The following is a 21,852-nucleotide window of genomic DNA, read 5'->3' as shown; positions in this document are numbered from 1 at the left end:
TACTATATTATCCAGCAATTCCAATCCTGGGAATGCGAAGGTTTTAAAATCAGTATGTTGTAAAGATACCTGTATTCTGGTGCTCACTGCAGCATTATTCACAATAGCCAAGATAGACTCAACTCTAGTATCTTTCAACAGACAAGTGGATAGAGAAAATGTGGTATTTATATATAATGAAATATTATTCGGCCTTAAAAAAGAAGGAAATCTTGTTATTTGTGAAAACATGGATGAACCTGGAGGACATTATGATAAGTAAAATAAGCTAAGCACAGAAAAGCAAATACGGAATGATCTTACTTATGTGTGAGAGCTAAAATAGTTGAACTCATAGAAATAAAGTAGAATGGCGGTACCAGGAGCTGGGGTGAGGGTGGAGAGTTGGAAAGATGTTGGTGAAAAGATACAAAATTTCATTTAGATAGGAGGAATAAATAAATTTTAAGAGATCTGGTGTACAACATGGTGGCTATAGGTAATAACAATATGTTGTATTCTGGAAAATCATGGAGAGTAGAGTTTAGGTACTCTCATCACAAGAAATGATAAGTATGTGAGGCAATGCATATGTTAATTAGCTGAATTTAGCTATTCTCCCAAGTATACATACTCTAAAACATCATGATGTATATCATAAATATATATAATTTTTGCCAATTAAAAATAAATTAATTTTAAAAAAGAAAAGCATGTCACAGCACTGAGAGCCCACATTTACCTATTCTAAGAAGGCTGTTAAACAATTGAAGAAGGGAGGAGGCTTATGCTATCCTCTCCATATTGATATCCAAATAGTAATTTGTGACTGCTATGAGCTGTCACAGCAACAAGTATGGAGGATGCAATCAGAAAACACTAGCCTTCACCATGATTACAACTGCATTTAGCATATTGTTCCAAATCTGTGGGAATTTAATCCTAAAACTTTTTGGGTAGTTTTTCTTTCGTTTTTTGCCAGTTGTTATCTCTCAAAGTCATTCTTAATTTTCCTACTGTTCAGCTGACAATGTTGTCTTTGCCTTTATGAATAATACTAAAAATTTCTTCATTAATTTCCTCCCCATCCTATTCTTGAGTGTTGAATTTTAATGTTTAAAACACTGAGCAGGCTGTTTTGCCCAAGTCTACAGAAGGATGAGTCAAAACATCTTCAAGTGTTGTTTATTCCTATCCCTATGTCCAATTACCTAGAAAAGGACAAACAGGAAGATAGGGATGGGGAAGAAAAGGATAAAAGCCTTTGTTCTAGTTCTCCGATCAACTATAAAGCACCTGACAGATAATATGGTTGTTCAAACCTGCTGACTGAATTTTTTTCTCTTTGACTCTCCCAACTGGCTGACTTTTGGGATAGGAAAGCAAGTGGCGTATATAGTTCTTAACTTCCTCAAACCTGAACATTTCCCTCATGCCTGGGACCCTTCCCATGAATAATTCAGTTCCCTGGCCATATTATGTATTATTAATAGCTATGTTGTGGGGGATCCTTTTCCCTTTTAAGTCCTCCTGATCTCTTCAATTATTATTCCCATATTTCTACAGACACCCCAACCCCTGCCAGAATATAAATATTTTCAGTTCTAAAGTTTTGAAAAGCGGGATGGAGCAAGACGGCCAAATAGAAACCTCCAGTGATTGTCCCTCCACACAAACAACAAATTCAACAACTATCCACGCAAAGAAACAACTTAAGAAGGACCAAAAATCAGGTCCTTCTTAAGGATCACAGTACTCGGTTTTAACATTATATCAAGGAAAGAGGCACCAAAGAGGGCAGAAAAGACAGTCTTGCATTGTCGATGCCACCTCTCCCGCATTCCCCAGCAGCCTGAACCAGCGCACCTAGTGGAGAGAGAGCCTGTGTTCCTGGAGGAGGGAGAGTGAAGTGAGTGATTGTGGGACTTTGCATTGGAACTCAGGGCTGTCCTGTCACAGGGGAACACAATATAGAATACAATACTGCCGGCATCATGGAGGGAGCATTTAGACTAGCCTGGCCAGAGGGAAATCCTCCACCCTGAAACCTGAGTTCCTGCTAGCCCCATTACTGGCTGACAAAAAGTGGCCTGGGTCCTGGAATGAATTCATAAGGCAGTCAGGCCACAAAGGCTGCAGCCCTTAAGTGATTCCTGCAGCTGTGCTGGCATGGAGCCAGTGGACTTGGGGTGCACGTGACCTAGTGAGACACTAGAGGTGGTGACCAAGGCAGTGCCTGTGTCACTCCACCCTCCCCCCAACTCCCACGAACTACAGGCAGTACAGCTCAGGGAAAGTCTTATTCCACTTGGGAAAAGGAAAGGGAAGAGTTCAGATGACCTTGTTTTGCAACTTGGGTACCAACTCAGCCACAGTAAAATAAAGTAAGAATAAGACTTCAGAAATAATAAAATAATAGAATAAATAAAATCAGAGATGAAAAAGAGACATTGCAACTGATACTGCAGAAAGTCATAAAATCATTAGAGAATAATACTATGAGCAACTATATGCCAATAAATTGAAAAACTTAGAAGAAATGGATAAATTCCTAGACACATACAACCTACCAAGATTGAACCAAGAAGAAATTTAAAACTAAATAAACCAAAACAAGTAATGGGATAGAAGCAGTAATAAAAAGTCTCCCATCAAAGAAAAGCCTAAGATCTGATAGCTTCACTGCTGAATTCTACCAAGCATTCAAAGAAGAATTAATACCAATCCTACTTAAACTATTCCAAAAAATCAAGGAGGAGGGAAGACTCCAAAACACATTCTATGACGCCTGTATCACTAATACCAAAATCAGACAAAGACACAACAAAAAAAGCAAATCATAGGCTAATATCTCTGATGAATATGGATGAAAAAATCCTCAACAAAATACTAGCAAGCCGAATTCAACGACACATTCAAAAGATTATTCATCACGATCAGGTGGGATTCACCCCAGGGATGCAAGGAAGGTTCAACATATGTAAATCAATTGATGTGATACAACATATCAATAGAATGAAGGACAAAAACCATATAAGTATTTCAATTCATGCTGAAAAAGCTTTCGATAACATTCAACATCCTTTCACGATAAAAACTCTAAAAAAACTGGATATAGAAGGAACATACCATAACATGCTAAAAGCCATATATGACAGACCTACAGCTAGTATTATACTGAATGGGGAAAAACTGAAAACCTTTCTTCTAAGATCTGAAACAAGACAAGGATGTCCACTTTCACCACTTTTATTCAACATAATACCAGAAGTCCTGACAAGAGCAATTAGGCAAGACAAAAAAAAAAAGGGAATCCAAATTGGAAAAGCAGAAGTCAAATTAGCCTTGTTTACAGATGGCATGACCTGATACTTAGAAAAGTCTCAAGACTCCACAAAAAAACTACTAGAACTGATAAATTCAGTAAAGTTGCAGGACACAAAATTAACATACACAAATCAGTAGCATTTCTATATGCCAATAGTAAACAACCTGAAAAAGAAAGTAATCCCACTTACAATGCCTACAAATAAAATAAAATACATGAGAATAAACTTAACGAAAGAAGTGAATGATATCTATAATAAAAGCTATAAAATATTGATGAAAGAAACTGAAGAGGATACGCAAAAAGTTAAGCTGTTTCATGCTCATGGATTGGAAGAATCAATATTGTTAAAATGTTCATGCTATGCAAAGCAATCTATAGATTCAATGCAATCCCCATCAAAATATCAATGGCATCCTTCACAGAAATAGAAAATAATCCCAAAATTTATGTGGAAATACAAAAGATCCAGGATAGCCAAAGCTCTCCTGAGCAAAAAGGACAAAACTGGGGAAATCACATTGCCTGATTCAAATTATACTACAGAGTTGTAGTAACTAAAACAGCATGGTACTGGCATAAAGACGGACACACAGATCAATGGAACAGAATAGAGAACCCAGAAATAAATCTGCACATCTACAGTGAACTTGCCAAGAACATACATTGGGGAAAGAACAGTCTCTTCAATAAATGATGCAGGGAAAACTGGATATCCATTGGCAGAAGAATGAAACTAGACCTCTATCTCTCGCCCTATACAAAAATAAAAAAAAATGATGAAAGACTTAAATCTAAGACCTGAAACTATGAAACTACTTAAAAAAAATCAAGGAAACACTTCAGGACGTTGGTCTGGGCATGGAGTAATACCCCCAAAGTACAGACAACCAAAGCAAAATTGGACAAATTGAAGCACATCAAGCTAAAAAGCTTCTGTACAGCAAAAGAAACAATTAAAAAAGTGAAGAGACAACCCACAGAGTGGGAGAAAATATTTTCAAACTACCCACATGGTGAAAGATTAATAACTGGAATATATAAGGAGCTCCAACAACTCTACAGGAAAAAGTCAAATAATATGATTAAAAAATGGGGAAAAGATCTGAACAGACATATCTCAAAAGAAGACATACAAATGGTCAACAAGTGTATGAAGAAATGCTCAACATCATTAGTCATCAGAGAAATGAAAATCAAAACTACAGTGAGATATTATCTCATCCTAGTTAAAATGGCTTTTATCAAAAAGATGGGCAATCACGAATGCTGGTGTAGATGTGGATAAAGGAGAACACTCTACTCTGTTGGTGGATTGTAAATTAGTGCAACTACTATGGAAAACAATATGCAGGTTCTCAAAAAACTAAAAATAGAACTACCATTTGACCTAGCAATTCCACTGCTAGATATGTATCCAAAAGAAGAGAATTCAGCATATAGGAAAGATATCTGCATTCCCATGTTTATTGAAGCACTATTCACAATAGCCAAGATTTGGAATCAACCTGAGAACCTAAGTGGCTATCAATGGATGAATGGATAAAAAATGTGGTATATATACACAATGGAATATTATATAGCCACAAAAAGAATGAAATCCCGCCATTTGCAACAACATGGATGGAACTGGAGAACATTATGTTATGTGAAAAATAAGCCAAGCACAGAAAGACAAATCTTGCATGTTCTCACTCACATGTGGGAGCTAAATGTTAAAAACCATTGATCTCATGGAGACAGAGAGTAGAACAATGGTTACCAGAGCCTGGGAAGGGTAGAAGGAAGGGAGATATAAAATGGAGATGGTTGACGGGTACAAAAATGTAGTTAGATAGAATGAATAATATTTAATAACACAAGAAAGTTACTATAATCAACAGTAGGTTAGGGGGTAGTTTAAAATAACTAAAAGAATGGAGCTGGAATTTTCCTAACACAAAGTAATGATAAATGCCCAAGGTGATGTATACTCCAATTGCCCTGATTTGATTAATTCACCTTGTATCCCTGTGTCAAAATATCACATGTACCCCCTATAAATATATACAATGACTATGTACCCATAATAAAAGTAAAAAACTTTAAAAAAAAGGAATTTTGAAAAAAACAATATACCCCTTTCACTTTTCTTCTTGGAACATATTTTAAAATATTGTCCCAATTTAAGCAGCTTTGTTTTGATGCAAAAGGAAGTACAATCGTACATTGCTTAATGACGGAGATATGCTCTAAGAAATACATCATTAAGTGATTTTGCCATTGTGTGGACATCATAGAGTGCAGTTACACAAATACAGATGATGTATGGTATAGCCTATTGCTCCTAGGCTAAAAACCTGCACAGCATATTATGGTACTGATAACTGTAGGCAATTGTAGCACAATGGTAAGTATTTGTGTATGTAAACATGCCTAAACGTAGAAAAAGTACAGTAAAAACGCATTATAAAAGATAAAAAATGGTACATTTGCATAGAGCATTTATCATGAATGGAGCTCACAGGACTGGAAGTTGCTCTGGGGGAGTAAGTGGTGAGTGAATGTGGAGTCCTAGGACATTACTGTATACTACTGCAGACCTTATAAACTCTGCACACTTAGGCTACACTAAATTTATAAAAATTTTTTTTCTTTCTTCAATAATACATTTACCTTAACTTATGGTAAGTTTTTTACTTTATAAACATTTTAACCTTTTAAAACATTTGGATTCTTTTGTAATAATACTTAGCTTAAAACACAAAGATATTGTACAGCTGTACAAAAATATTTTCTTTATAGCCATATTTGATGTTTTTTCTATTTATTTATTTTTACTGTTAAAACTTTTTTGTTAAAACCTAAGACATATGCACATTAGCCTAGGCCTACACAGGGTCAGGATCATCAATATCACTGCCTTCCACCTCCACATCTTTTCTCACTGGAAGATCTTCAGGGGCAATAACACACATGAAGCTATCATCTCCAATGATAACAATGACGCCTTCTGGAATATCTCTTGAAAAGCCTGCCTGAGGCTGTGTTAGAGTTAATATTTTTTAATAAGTAGAAGGAGCATACTCTAAAATAATGGTAAAAAGTATGGTATAGTAAATACTATGTGATAGGCATTTTTCAGCTCCATTGTAATCTTATGGAGTGACTGTCATATATGTGGTCCATCATTGACTGAAATATCTTTATGCAGTGCGTAACTGTGTAACTCAGTCTCCACTCATTTCCACTTCATGGTTCATGCACTTCTCTGCTCATGTCAGTCTCAGGTCTGCTATCACACACCGTTGAAATGCTCTCACTGTCCAATCAACTGGCATTTAGACTGCTGAATTTGGTAACTCTTCTCAATTCTCTTAAACATCTCTGAAGTTCCCTTTAATTTACATGTACAATGCAATTTTGTCCTACAAATTCTTGCCAGAGTGATCTTTGAAAACATGTTTTATCATTTCAGTGCTCATGAAAAACCTCCAGTATTTCAAGGATAAAATTTAAGCTCCTCTGGCTACTCTAATGAGCCTTTGATTATCTGGCCCTTTCTTCTTATCTCCAATCCCATTTTCCTCTGTCCCATATTAATGCATGTGCACAAGCACAAATGTGTCAAGCTGTGGATTCTGTACATTTGTGTATTCTTTTTACTCTGCCTGGAGTAGCAGTCTGCTCTTTATATGCCTGGTTAACTCCTATGTATTACTGAGGACTCAGGTCAACTGTCACTTTTTTTTGAGAAGTCTTTACCTCCATCTCTCCCCATAATCTGGGTAGGAAGTGTTTCTTCTCTGGGCTTCCGAGATATCTTGTGCATACTTCAATCAGAACACTCATTTCTGTTTATTTGTTTATTTGTTTAAGTCTCTTTCACTGGAGGGCAGGGATCACACTTTTCAATTTCCATTAATATGTCTTCAGTCAGTCCTTAGGCCTTGAGCATATGTAGCAGACATGGCACAAGGGAACATGGCATAATTGCTTAAATGAATGAATCAAACAAAGGATGAGATTATTGCTTTCTCATATTAAATAATGCTGGCTTTTTGTTTATTATTATCTGGTTCTAGAGGAACATCATAGTAAGAATTGATTTGTCAGTGTTATAGATTATTGAGACAAGGTTTTGTCCTCAACTTCAACAATTTTATGTATATATTAATACTACTTGGTTAAATCTGCCCCCAAATTTACTGTGGTCTGCTACTTAATAACTTGCAGCAATTCTCAGCTGCTAGATGGTGTTTCAGGTTCTGTAGTTATGATCTGCATGTTGTTTAATCAAACCTCTGTCATATTACACCCCAGCATGAGCCTCTGTCCCAGAAACATAGTTTATTTGGATGGATGGTATATCACTTAGGATCATTTAGGTCAGCATCATTTAACTGAAACCTTATGAAGATATTCATAATATCTTACAGTGTGTAAAATGAGAGAAGTGTATTTCTGTTAATGTTAAAGAACTTAATTATGAGCTGCTTTAGACAGGGTGGTTTCCAGAAATTATCAGATCCTTTCCAGTGAGTTTCTTCCTCATCCCTAGATGTGCTGCTAGAGTTAGCCCAGTTACTAGATTTCTAGCTATCACAGCCATCTTCTAGATAAGAGGATGGACACACACAGGGCATAAGAGGGGCATGTCTAAAAGGAGTCCTCCTAGAAGACCCTTAGGACATTTTTTACATTTTATTGGCTAGCATTTACAACGAAATGCAAAAAAGTGCTGGGTGACCAGTTAAAAATCCTACTAATTGTGTGGCTTGGGGAAGTGACTTTCTCTCTTTAAAAGCCATTTTCTTCATTTCTCAAATGTTGGTAATGATGCCCATCTCATAGAAATTCTATAAAGATTGTAAGTATGCATTTGTAACTCAAGTGCACTGACAGGAACATAGCAGGCTCTCAATAAATGGTAGTTGTTCTTGCTGTTATGATAGATGAGACTACTGAAATTCAGAGGTGTTGCAGCTCCTTCAACTCCTCTCAGCCAGTAATGGTTAAACCAGTAGTCAAATCTAGATATGCCTGACTCTGAGAACTCTTCTTTTAAAAATACAATGAAATATGGCAGGGACCAGAACTGAGAGCTTCCATTTTCCAGTTCAATACTCTATGTCATGAATTGTGTTTTGGTCTGAGTTATAAGGCTCATTGAAGATAGATTTAAAATAGAAATATCTACTTTCTTTGGTTTGATTTATCCAAATACTTGCCTTGCTTTCCACTTCTTTTTGTGGAGACTTGGCTGAAATCAACAGCATTAATTGAGTGTGTAATTCTGGAACCATCTAAGAAAGCTCAAATCATTTAAAATTAGTTGGAGTTTAGTAACTAGGTTGAACTTTGCCTTTGTCAAGTAGTTTCCAGCTGACTCACTGCAGCTGCAACAATTGACATCATTTTGTGCCTTTCATGAAAAGACTAATTTGGCAGGCAGCACTCCCAGTGGAGTGGGTTTCAGAGCCTTAGTGAATCTCAGGGTTGGAATGGACTTTAAAGGTCATGAAATCTAAACCTTAATGTAATGATTGAATTGGCTTACATCAACCCCATCAAGTGGTTTTCTAACCTACACTTGGGTAAATCCAGTGACAAATAAATAGTGAAGATTTCCACATGGGCTGAATTGCATAATCCATTCTATATTTGAATAGCTCCGACTTCCTTATATTGAACTGAAATCTGTACTCCTAACCTTCCAGCCACCAGTACTACTTCTATCCCTAGTACAAACATAGTCCATTTTGGACCTTACAACCTTTCAAATGTTTGAAGACCATGACCTTGCCTGGTCTTTAGGGTTTTCTCACTGCTAAATACCTCTTGGTATTAACTTTTTCTCATTAAACATGACTTTAATTTCTTTCGCAATCCTTAGCTTAGAGCTAAACCAGCCTGATTTGGCTAGGTTCTTCTTAAAGTGTTCCCTGCTTATCCCAGGAATGTAAGAAATCCTGCAGATTGATGTAATGGTCTAATCAAACTGTCCTTGTAAAGTAAGAAAGAAGGGAGTTGATCGAAAATTTTGAAGAGTGGTGAAAGGTTAGGAAATGATCAAATTGTTGAGATTTTGCTGGCCCTCCTTACAACTAAACTGATGTGACATTTTAATTTCTAACTATAAAAAAACTCAAAGGTTTAACAAAGTCACAGTACTCTTTAAGTACAAAGTAAGTTAGGTTATTTATTGTGATTAACAGTTTAGACTCTATCTGCTTTATTTGATGTGTATGGCTCCCCCATTTTAGTGCTGAGTGATATCATTGAGATTAAAAGGATGGATGGATGGGTGGTTAAATGGATGGGTGACTAGATGAATGGATTGGTGAACAAACTGCTCAAGAATAAATGATCATTGTCCTTCATTAGGAATAGATTTAAAGCAAAACAAACAAGAAATCGATTGCTAAATCTGACAAACTTTCAAGTTCTGTATGGCATGAAAACAGCAGTTTCAATCCAATCAATGATATACATATGCCCTTAGTAGCTTCATAAATCTTGTTCTACTCTTGAGGAAAGAACATTGAACTGACTTAAACCTTAATAGGTGTCTAGAGCTAAATAGTTGTGTGTTATTTGCAAAAAATAACTCACCATCTCTGATCATGAAATAGTCAAAAGTGATCCATTATTCTGTCACAAATATGTGGTAATGATAAAATCATATTTTAAAATTTATTCAACTGGTACTTATGGAGTGATTTTCCTAATTTATTTGATGTCCTAAGCAGTGAAGGTTCAGTAGGGGAAAAGTTAGATGAGGGCCATGTCCTTACAGACCTTATATTTTTATAACAAAACTTTGAATTTATCAGTTTTAAGGGTCTTGAAATACAAGGTACTTTAAAATAGTTTTTGAATCTTTGATATTTTGGCATCAATATTGTTGTTGCTTTGTTTTTGAAAAATCTAGCTTTAAAACTAGACTTTAGTACATTTTCTTCAAATTTTAGAAGTTACATATAGCCTTTTTTATATAAAGGATAAAAACAATGTTTTAATTTTTACCCTAGAGATAGATATTCTTTTGCCTTGTTTTGCAGTTATTCTCAATGTTTAATTGCCACTATTTACTGAAAATATTGCCTCTTCTTCATATCCTTTCCAGAAAAAATGCTAATGTACTTACAATGGATCATATTTTAAAGTTTTAAGGTAACATTATATAAGTCTTATTGATGTGTAGGCCTAATATTGCCAAATTTGACTCATTTTTACTTAAAATCCTGAAATATTTCTTACCAAAGAAGAGCCATAAATAAATGATTGTAGTTTTATTTTTTCCAATTAGTTTCCTGGAAAATATAAAATCTGTAACTTATGGACTTTTTGTATTTCCTTTATAAAAATAGAATTTTGTGTTTGAGAATGAAGCTTTGTTTTTATTTTTATCGAATAATTTTTTATATTTATAACTTTGAGAGTTTTGAAAGCTTTTTATATAACAGTACATATCCTCCTTAATCTTATCTAAGTTCTGAAAATCATTCACTGGTTAGAGATATCTTGAAATGAAGATTTGAATTGGATTAAAGTATATTTTAATTCTTACTAATTTTATTTAACACAAAAAAGCATTACTGTTACTCTCATATCTTGCAGAATAATATTTGGATATATTAGCTATTATGTTTCTTCCAGGATTTTCTGTTACCCGGAACTACTCTCTTTCTTGTCCCTTGGATCATACATCCACTTCCTCAAAGATAGTCATTACAAATTTTTGAGCATCTGAAGCCTTCTTTGAGGTACAAGAACATGATATTAATACCTCTGACCTTCAAAAGCTTAAGCCCTGAAGAGTGCTGGGCATAAAGTTCAGCCCATAAAAGATAGATTTGGTAAAAAAAAAAAAAAAAAAAAAAGCAAAATCAGTCAGAGAAAGTTCTTTCCCTGCCTCCCTTCCTTCCGGATTAAATAACATTTTCAGTGCTTCGGGGAGAGCAGAGTAAGAGCAGATTTAGTGAGGAGCACTTAGGAATTGTGGGGAGGAGCACTTCGGTACTGGTGAGCACCTGGAAAAGAGGCCTTCGCCTTGATCCTGTCCTACACACCAGCCAAGATACCACAATGAATGTGGTCTCAACATTTTTTCCTTTAATGTGGTTATAGTAGAGAATAAAGTAGAGATGGATACCTGGTATGGCTAGAGAGGTATGCCAGAATTTCAAATGTTTTCTATGTGTCCAAGAAAGATGCAGACATAGCTAACAGAAAGCACAACCCAAGAAGCCTTGTGTTTAGAAATGTGGAGAATACATAACTGGCATGGACAAGAAAATAAATGAAGACAATATGGGGCCAGGGACAGGGATCTGTCAGCAACTTGTGTGGATTGAAGGCTGAGTACAGGATGGGATAATTGCTATTAATAGCTAACCTTTATTATTTACTTGACACATGCTAAATATTCTAAGCCTTTTTTATGTACTGTGTCAAGGACACTTCACAACATCATTATGATGTAGATACATTTTTTGGTTTCTATTTTGTAGAAGAAGAAACTGAAATATAGAGAGATTAATCTACTTTCTTGTAGTCTTAATTACTACATCTTTTGCTTATCGATAGGGGGTGTATGTCTTAGCGAGTAGATGGCAATAACCCAGGATTAGAACCTGCCCTCTCCCCAAGACTTGTATTACTCTAAACAAGCATAACATTGACCCAAGTCATTGTATAGTATTGAGGCCCTGAAATAATAGGAAACCCTGAAATAACTGCAAAACTCCAAAATAGGTTGGGTAACTCTGGGCAACTCAGGTAGGAAATGAGTATGTAGAGAGAAAATATTAAGTTATGGAAAATTTAAGTTACATTTCTTGCACACCTGAATTTGTGAGCAAAGAGTCATATCTATTGTATTGATGCAAAAAATGGGGTAGAAACACTAGCAAAAGGAAACCATACTTCCCCAAACACTTACAGTGTCTGATAGAACTCAGATGTTCAGACTCCTCATCTGAACTCATTTGTCATACTACTTAACCTGATTTGAATAGATGACATTGTAATCCTGGAATTAATCAAATATTGCTCATAAATAAGGAGACAATATGAGAAATTCTGTTCAGATGCAAGCTTATCCCCTGTGGTGAAAGATAAGCAGACATATCTGAATACATGATACTCTTTCTTATTGGTAATTTTGGAGTAGCAGTGTTCTTTGAGGAAAATACTGTTTTCATTAAATAGGTACTAACTTGGAATTCAGAACTTTGAAAAAGTTATATTTGCAAAAAATGAGCAGGTAAAATACTCATGAATATGGAAATTTAAGTAAGCTAAGCATGAGAATAAGATAGATAAATTTTTCTAAATATTTTTTAAAAAGCAAAAATAAAAGACAACTTCAGACTAACAAGGACTTAGTGTGCCACCTACAGATTCTTGAAGAAATAAGTACTAAAGGATGTACTTCAGCAAAAAGAAACAAGAACCTAGTAGAATTCAAGGAGTGATATAAGTAAAGACATTGTGATGAATATAAATTAATATTGGCTATAAAAATAATGAATACCACTGTGAATTTGAAAACCATTGTTCTAAAAATAGTTCAATCAGATACAGTACATATGAGTATATTGTTTTAAATAAGAAAATTAAAAGCTGTATTTAAGTACATATATAATCTATACATATATTTTTTTGCATATGTGTCTATTTTATAGTCAAATATGAAAGAGTCCATTGATTATTTATGTAAAACTTAATATTGTATTTTGCCAGATAATACATTTCAATAAATTGCAAAGAATTAATGTTTAAGATCATGTTCGCTGATTACCATGTAAAAAATTAGGGTTAAATAACAACAAAGCAGCAAAAACAAAAACAAATGAACAAAAAACTCTTACAAAATACTGGCAAATTAAAAGTACACTTCTAAAAAGTTAATAAAAATCATGATGGAAATCGCTAAATATTTGGAATTGAATTCACTACACCTCAACATTTACAACACACAACTAAAATGTTACATAGGGTAAAGACATAGGCTTGAAAGTTACCTGGCATGATGTCATTACACCAGAGAGACTGAAAATAAATGAGCTGAGTATTCAACCCAAAAATTAGGGGAACAAAAACCCAGAATAGCTCCAAATAATATAAAAAGAAATGAATAATGAATAGAAAGTTAGACATTGAGAAATATGAATGAAATAGAAACATAAAAAGAAGCAAATAACAAAGACCATTAATATAATCAAAATGAGTCTTTTGAAAAAACTAATAAAATAGCTAAAAGTTTGACAAACTGATCAAGAGGGTGAAAAAGAGAGATACTATAAATATAAATATTAGCAATGTGAAAGGAGACATATTCTCACAAACACTAGAGATTAAAATACATGACTGCCTAAGTTTGGCTAGATAAATCTGAAGTACATCAGTTTCAGGCACGTCCTGTAGTGTGACGGGAATGAAAGTCAGTCTCCATCTTTAAAAAGTAAAACTGTACCCAAAATAATACAGTTGAAGTATTTGATAATTTGCACATTAAGGAATTTTCTCTCCCCAGGGATACATATTTTCTGGGTCACTAGTGACCCAGCAAAAGATCACAGAATCCAGAATCTCTTTCAGGATACTCCCCAGAAAATAATGAAAATTCTACAGCAGTTTGCTATAATGAACAGTAAAAAGGCATTCCCAGAAGTGTCTTGGAAATTGTTATTTACAATTCTTTCTTCCACCCAGAACAATCTCTTCAACCATACCTTCATATACCCTTGAATGTTAGGTACTACCTATTATGTGAACTAAAGATTACATGTTATTGAAATTAAAAATCCAGTTTAATATCAGATTATCATTTGGTTACAGTTATCAATCCAATTTTCCTAGCTTTGTTAGGGCTTTCTCTATTTACAAATCTTAGCCATTTCATTTATTTTAGACTTACAAAAAATATATTACTGTTGAAAAGGTTGAGAGTTATTTAGGCCTGGTCATTGAAAACATATGACTTTTGGGTTATGCTAAACTTTAAGAATATTAAAAATATGAGTGTACTTTGACATGACAGAATGTGCTTTTCTTTTTTGTTCCCATGAGAATACATGTATCAGTATGATTTAGAGGGAAACATGAGATTACATAATAATTTATCTGTATGATTAATCAGATTAAATAAAGAATATACCTATTACAAGAGAAAATAAGGTGTTTTAATATACACAAGGAACAATGTTTTCTATTTTTTTAATTACCAAGGGAAACAGAAAAGCATGCCCCCATAAATCAATTTATTCTTAAGAAAATAAAGTCTCATTTTCAGCAGTGAAACAAAGACTTTGATAATATAATTACTATTTCTCCCAAAGTTAAAGGAACATTTGTTAAAATAACTATTTTGGTGCATTAAAATGTTATAATCCAGACTTTTTGACTTTCTTGATTATTAATCAATTTCAGAGTGAGTAAAAATACAGCATCAGCTCCAGAGTATCCAGACTAATGGAGGGAACAAAGCCTGAATCAATCACCAAATCATTCTATCAACACATAATTAAGTACTTGCTGTATGGGAACATAGGGAGGGGCACAAACTGGAATGGTAAGTAGTGGCCAGAAATTTACCAGACAATGAACACTTTTAAAAATTATTGTCGATGATTGGTTATGTATGGAGCTGCTATTTAAGTTTGTTTCTAGAGATAAATTAATAGGTTGCATTTTCTCCTTCAGATTTCTGAATAATATTCAGCATTTCTCTTTTAATTTACTAAATTACCTATGGTTTGCAGGAATCACTGGATTTTACCAAAGCTAGCCACTCCACTCTTCTGGAGTGGCTTGGATACTGGAAGATGCCACCTCATTATGTCAGAAAATCACAGAGCAAATTTATTATCACAATATCCAAATTGCAGTCTTAATTTATCAATTTTGGTAGGAATTTGCTATAGCATCAATATCATTCTTGAAACAATTTCAGAGGATTACTACAAAGGAAACACATTTGATCTTTATACAAATGTGAACTACAATGTCCTAATGTTACCTTAGAAACGTTTTGCTTCTCAGTAATTGTCAACAAACATTATCAAAATTTGATATTTTTTCTAGTAAAATATCATATGGTATAATTTCAGATATCATTTGGGATTCTTTTCATATCTATTTGTATAAAAATAGGGTATATTAAGTAAGTGTAACTGTCTCATTTTCAGACTGATTATACATTCTTGAGAAGGTCAGAACTGTTTCTGTTCTGGCTAAAGATAATGACATTATATACACCTTCACAGAGAACACACACCTACATGGGAGGTTATTTAAATGAACCTTTTTTTCTTATTAGAACAAATCGAGAAAATGAACAGGAATGTATTATCTTTCTTAGAAAGTAATGCAAGTCTCTATTTATAGTAGAAAACCACAGCATTTTGCCAATCTGATTATTTCTTGTGCAAAACAAATAAGCAAAGAACTGAATATACCCAGACTATTGGGATTGGATATTTTATTACTAAATTGTAACATGTGAGGGCTATGAAATTTCCCCTGATGTGGCACAATTTACAACTTAAAATATTTGCGTTTGTTTATTAGGAGATTTACACTAAGTTTCACCAGCTCACCTTGCCAAAAGCATCTGGATTTTTCTGTGTTGGTCCACTCAAATAACAAAAATCAATTCATAGAGGAGTTTCTATTTTCTATAAAATAATTTTGCGAGGAAATACTTTGGCAAGCAGTATGGTATCGTAAATATAGAGTGGCTGAATCTTACCAGAGTATCTGGAAGCTATGATACTGCAGGTGAAGAGGTCAGTGAGGGACAAGGTATGTGTTTGTGTGTGTGTGCGTGTGTATACACACAGGTATCCATATGATTCACTTCCTCCTCTCTTCCTAACCCAGATGTAATTCTGAAAGGAGGTGGATTCTGCAATTTCTATAATACCATTTTTCCATTTCTATATTTATCAGTTCCAGGCTAGGCCAACAGAAAATGTAATTTTTGGTGAGTTTTTCTATACTACTGCAAAATAAAGGAAGAAATGTTGTCTATCTCATAATACAAACACCCTCATACAATTGCTGTGCAATTTCCTTTGTTAATAAATACTTAGGTGGAAAATAGACATAATGAAATCTTTTATATAGGACATATTAGGGTAAAATGTAATTTTTTTGTGAAATATGTAAGAGAAAAATTCACTGGCAGGGTTTTCTGTAGCTGGACTTCATATTTTATTGTAATTTCCACAGGAAGACAAGAAATACATAACCCTATTGATAAGGTTCATTTTCATTCATTTATTCAACAAATATTTTGTAGTACTTCTTATGTCCTAGCCAATTTATTAACTCCTGGGACATATATAGAAACAAATGATATGCTTTAGGACAGTCTCTAACATATAGTAGAGGAAATGGGCAAATAAATAAATTGTATGTGACACTGCTATGTTGGAGGTGTGTGCTGTGGAAATACAAAGGCAGGAATATTTATTTCTCTCTGATAATGGATTTCCTGTCACTAAAGTGATATTGGAGTTAGGAATTAGAGGATGCATTTTATACACTAGGTGAAGAACCCTGGAAAAGGCACTTCATATAGATGGACAGCTTCTTTGAAAAAAAAAAAAGATACTTAGTGTGAATATGCACAGCATTTTTAGGGAATTACAAACAGGTAAGGGACGGGTACTCAGAGGAAAATGTCTATTGGGGCTATATTTCTCTCTAGGGCCATCTATCCTACCTGTGGATAAAACCATTTTTGTAAAATAATACCTTAGGGACTGCTGAATTTTTCTATTTCTGTCTCCTATCTTTAAATGAATGATACTATTAACTTATTTAGGGAAAAGCACATCAAGGACATAATTCGTTAATAGTCTTAAGAAATTAGGATATTTTATAAGAAAAAAGACTAGAGAAAAAAGCCATGCAAACTGTTAAGTTAAAAATAGAGCATTTTGCTAACCACCATTTATTTGGACTCAATAGGTAGAAACTTATTATGGGATTCAATACGAGTAGTGCAAATGGGGCATGAAGGCTTCAGTGTATATGTAGAATTGGAGATGCTTGCACTTTCCATTTGATGAAACTGAATTTCTCAAAATGGATTCTATATCCTTTTAATTCAAAGATTTCAGCAAGTAGGAGGACGATATCCTATAATTTATGAAGATAGTTTTTTATTATTTTTTTATTAGCTCTCAGCTTTAGCAACTACTTTCTTTTTTTTTCCCCAGCCATGTTGTTCCCGGTGATCTTTATAAGGGAAGCTGCCTTTCATTTTCATCTTCCTTAGCACAGCTGGTGCTTACAGTACCCTGAACATTCATTGAGTCATTTCCTGCTGATAAATGTCTATATGTAGTCACGATTGTCACCTATGTATGTGATACAAAACTGTCCTCTCTCTTTTTAAACCAAGATAGCATTTGTACCAACCTCTAATCTTATGTACCACTTTCTCCCCTTTCAGAACCAAGCTGGCAATTCTCATCTTGAATAGCTTTAAAATTGCTCGTAGCAATCAATGACAACTGAGGCATCACTAAAGAATTTCTTTTATCTCCAAGCTCCAATTTAGATCTGTCATTAAGCTTGAGTAAGCTTGAACTGTCAGAACATTTTCCCTCATCACATGCTCTGAGCACAAAAAGTCAACTTCAAAATCAAATTTGTTCTGTCTCTTACTGTACTTTGTAATGGTTTCATATGAACAATAAACTTTACTGAAATAGTGTCAATCTTTAGTAACTCAGATACCTATGGCTTTAAAAAAGTGTGAGGTGCTGCCAAAACTCAAGTATGACACATGGCAAATCATTCACTCACATTCAGTTGCTTTTTGTTGTGCTTTAAGGGGGAAGTATTGTGATACTGGGGAAAGGGACCTGGACAGTGAGCATGGAGACATGGAGTCTCTTTCCTCCTTTTACATGAAAGTCTGTGGAATCTTTGACAGGTCACTTTCCTTCCCTAGGACTTAGTTTAACATGTGGTAGTTTTATTAGTTGAATTCTAAGGTGCCACCCATTTCTAACATTTGGCCTCTTAATAAATTTGACTTTTCATTGTGTGATACTAGTCTTCTTCAAGAAATGGATTAGAAAGAGTTACCATAAGGAGCTGGAAGTCATCAATTAATTAGGAAGCCCACAATCCAAACCTAATTGTAAAAATGCCTCAGCTTCATCTTCTGGAACAAAATGATGCTTTATTTGGATTCTGTTGGTGAACAGAAACTGTCTTTAAAAGATCACAGTTTCTATCTTGGAGATCTCTTCTACTGACAGATCCTTCAGCTTCACCCACATATTTAAATGTACTTTGATTCTCTGTTTTGCAAATTTCCTTTTGAAACAGTCTGTGTGAACATTAGAGGTGCCAGACTGAGAGTACAGACCACAAAAATCTGGCAGAGCTACACATGCAAAGTATTCAGCAGCTCAAATATGTTTATAGAATCCTTGTTCAAAATAAGTGATTGTTTTTTAACAATATGTTCACAACTCCATATTGGCTTGTTATTTCGTCTTGTATTCATAAAGGAAAGATGAAGGTTGTTAATACTCACTTTCTTATTTTATAAATACTATAGTTTTTAGCATTAAATTATATTTTTCTCATCTATCTTCCTGTTGATAGCTAGATAATGGAAATATAATTCAAGTCATTATTATCATGATGCACTAGAATGAGAAAAGGATTTGGCCATCTTTTTAACCCAAAAAGCAAGATCTTAAGACAATTATTCTAGCAGATGAACATTCAAATCAAGGATACTGTTCTGTGATTTTTTTCTTTCGTATTCAGTGCCAGATCTTGAGCTTGCCAGTTCTATACTTTAACCCAGAATCCATATCTCTTAGCATACTTGGAGCTCTCTTATCAGTTACTCCTTGTTGATATCACACATTGATATTTCTTAACCTAACTAATTGATTAATGTTAGAATATGATATAAATCTTTGCAATCTTGGCCACATTTCCTTGGTCTTAATCAAAATGTGTGTTGTTCCTTAGGGAGTCATTTGTTAATAGCTAGTAATCATTTAGACTATTTTATCCTAGAGTATTAAAGGATAATTTAATAATAGTTTAGGAATGAGCCATTTCAGATATTAATAGCATTTCAATAGCAATACCTTAACCAGGTGGATTGAGAATGTTAGGCACTATGGCAGGGAAAATTAGTTATAGATTTGGGGCAAGTTTCAGCTTTTCATGATCTTCTAGAATCTTATAACGTTGGTTGATGCCTGCTTACCTCTCCTCATACTTATTGGAGTTATAATAATGATGATTCTGTTGTATATAAGCATTATACATTTCTCTTAGATACACACAAATCTACAATATAATTTTTAGACCCGTGAGGCAGAGTTAATCTGTAAAATTGTTCTGGTGGCAAAAAGAAAGCACCAAATAGATTTTTCATCTCTAGCATATGGAATATGCTTTCAGATTTAACAACTGGACATAGATATTTCTCTACAGATCTTTCATGTTTACATGCCATTACTTTCTCCTTTTAAGTGAACATTATACCTCAGAAAAACAGCATATAACATTTAATAAATTTATTAATAGACAATGCTAGGTTATGATTTCTCAATACTTAATACTAATTTATGATTACTTTTTCTATAAACTCCATGTCATGATAAAAGATAAACAAAAATATATTTGCTTTATTTTATACACTAAGCAATTTACTACATTTCACTAATTTAAGATGACATCATTGTTACATGTACCATTATTAAATGATATATCATTAATAAAAAAGGGAAAAAAGAAAAAATCCTTCAAATTGTGAAATGCCACTGAATATAAGTCGCATACAATTTAGGGATGTTAAAATATGAAAAATATGTGCATTTTAGAATGAAGGAAATATAATAGGATTACTTTAACAATCAAAACTGAAACTTTTGTCTAAAACATTTGAAATAATTTTAAACATATGATCATCTCATTTGTTCTCACAAAACCTTTGTAATACATATTGGGAAAAAACTTGTGTCTCCTTTTTAGGGATGCTGGGGAAATGGAGCAAACTTGCGAAGTAGAAAGAGCATATAACCTTTCAATCTACGTTAATAATATGAAACACCTGTAGAAACATTATAGATGCTTAATTACTGTTTGAAGGTATTGAAAGTGCTTGAAATTGGATTCTGTACTGAAAATATTTTGAATCAGCTTTGGCTACACTGAAGAAGACATACTTTTATATATTAATATTATACGCAAGTGAGAATTTACAACATTTAGATTTATATCTTTTCTGATAGTGGTAAATATATACATTAACATTTCAATTAGGATTTTTTCGGCCTTTCACTGCACTGTATGTTACTGTGTATTAAGTTTGTAAAGTTCTTTGTAAGATAGTAATAGCATTAATATTAGTATTAGTATTGCTTTCCAATGAATGACTCTGCTGCTCCAGTTTATTTGCATATTAATATATAGCTCCCAAACTAGAGACAAGAAGAATTCAGTGACATAGAACAAATCTTTGTAAAGAGAATCTAAATGTGGGGAAAATAATATTTATCTACATGGGGAATTTCTGAAATGTTTGTTATTATAAAAGTTAATTCCCCTTCTGAATAAATGATATTTGATTTTCATATTAGCATACTAGTTTGAACAGCTGCAAAAAACTGCTCAGATGAAAATTTAAAATGTTTCAGATCCAAATTCTGCTTTCTGATTATCAGGTGTAGAAGATCGCAGGATATACATTTGTGTTTGAAGGAAGCAGTTAGTTTGGGATACATTTCTATTAGATTGGCTATAACTGAAATGCATACAGTGATAGTAAAAACTTTTACAGGCATAAGGTTTTTCACATAAGCTAGATTCAAATAATTAAGAGGTAAAAAACTTAGCCCTCATGATTGAGCAATATGAATACTTGTAAGAAGCAAGTCACTGGCCAAATAACCCTACCACACAGGTGATTTAGGCGCTGTCAAAGCAGAATCTGACATTTATACTTTTTTGAGTGTGTTTTGAAAAGAAATGCTGATTGTCAAAGAGAATAAAGCTTTAGAGAAATGGTGTTTGTCTTTCCTATGTAAAGAAAGGAAATACAACCATTGGGATATATAAAGACTTTGGTGTCTAAACATACAAATTCCTGGCTGAATTTGGCTATTGATTCTTGGCTTCTGTAAAATGGTAAAAGTACTGTATATGTAATTTGTCACTGAGAATTGTTGTTTAGAGCATATAATAACACAACATAACAGTATAAGATAGTATTTCTATTATACAGTATAATGTAATGCATTTAAAACATAATAAATAAAATGAATTGCATTGTTTCTAAAGATTTAAATTAGTTTTATCCTATGCTCATCTATAAATGCATACATTTTATGATTATTTAACTTACAAGACTTTGATTTTATTCTGCTGCCTTTCTGTGCTGTGCTTCTTAAAAGTTACAAAAGATAACCAAGAAGAACGTGAAATAATCCCCTTAATCCACTGGCTTTTCTTCCCTACTTTGACCAGCAATTTGGTAAGTGTATAAGGGAAAGCTTTTTTCTTCA

This window comes from Lemur catta, chromosome 1 (genome assembly GCF_020740605.2).
Source record: "Lemur catta isolate mLemCat1 chromosome 1, mLemCat1.pri, whole genome shotgun sequence".
NCBI classification, from domain to species: Eukaryota; Metazoa; Chordata; class Mammalia; order Primates; family Lemuridae; genus Lemur; species Lemur catta.
The sequence above is the reverse complement of the archived record's forward strand: the minus strand, read 5'-3'. Positions refer to the sequence as shown.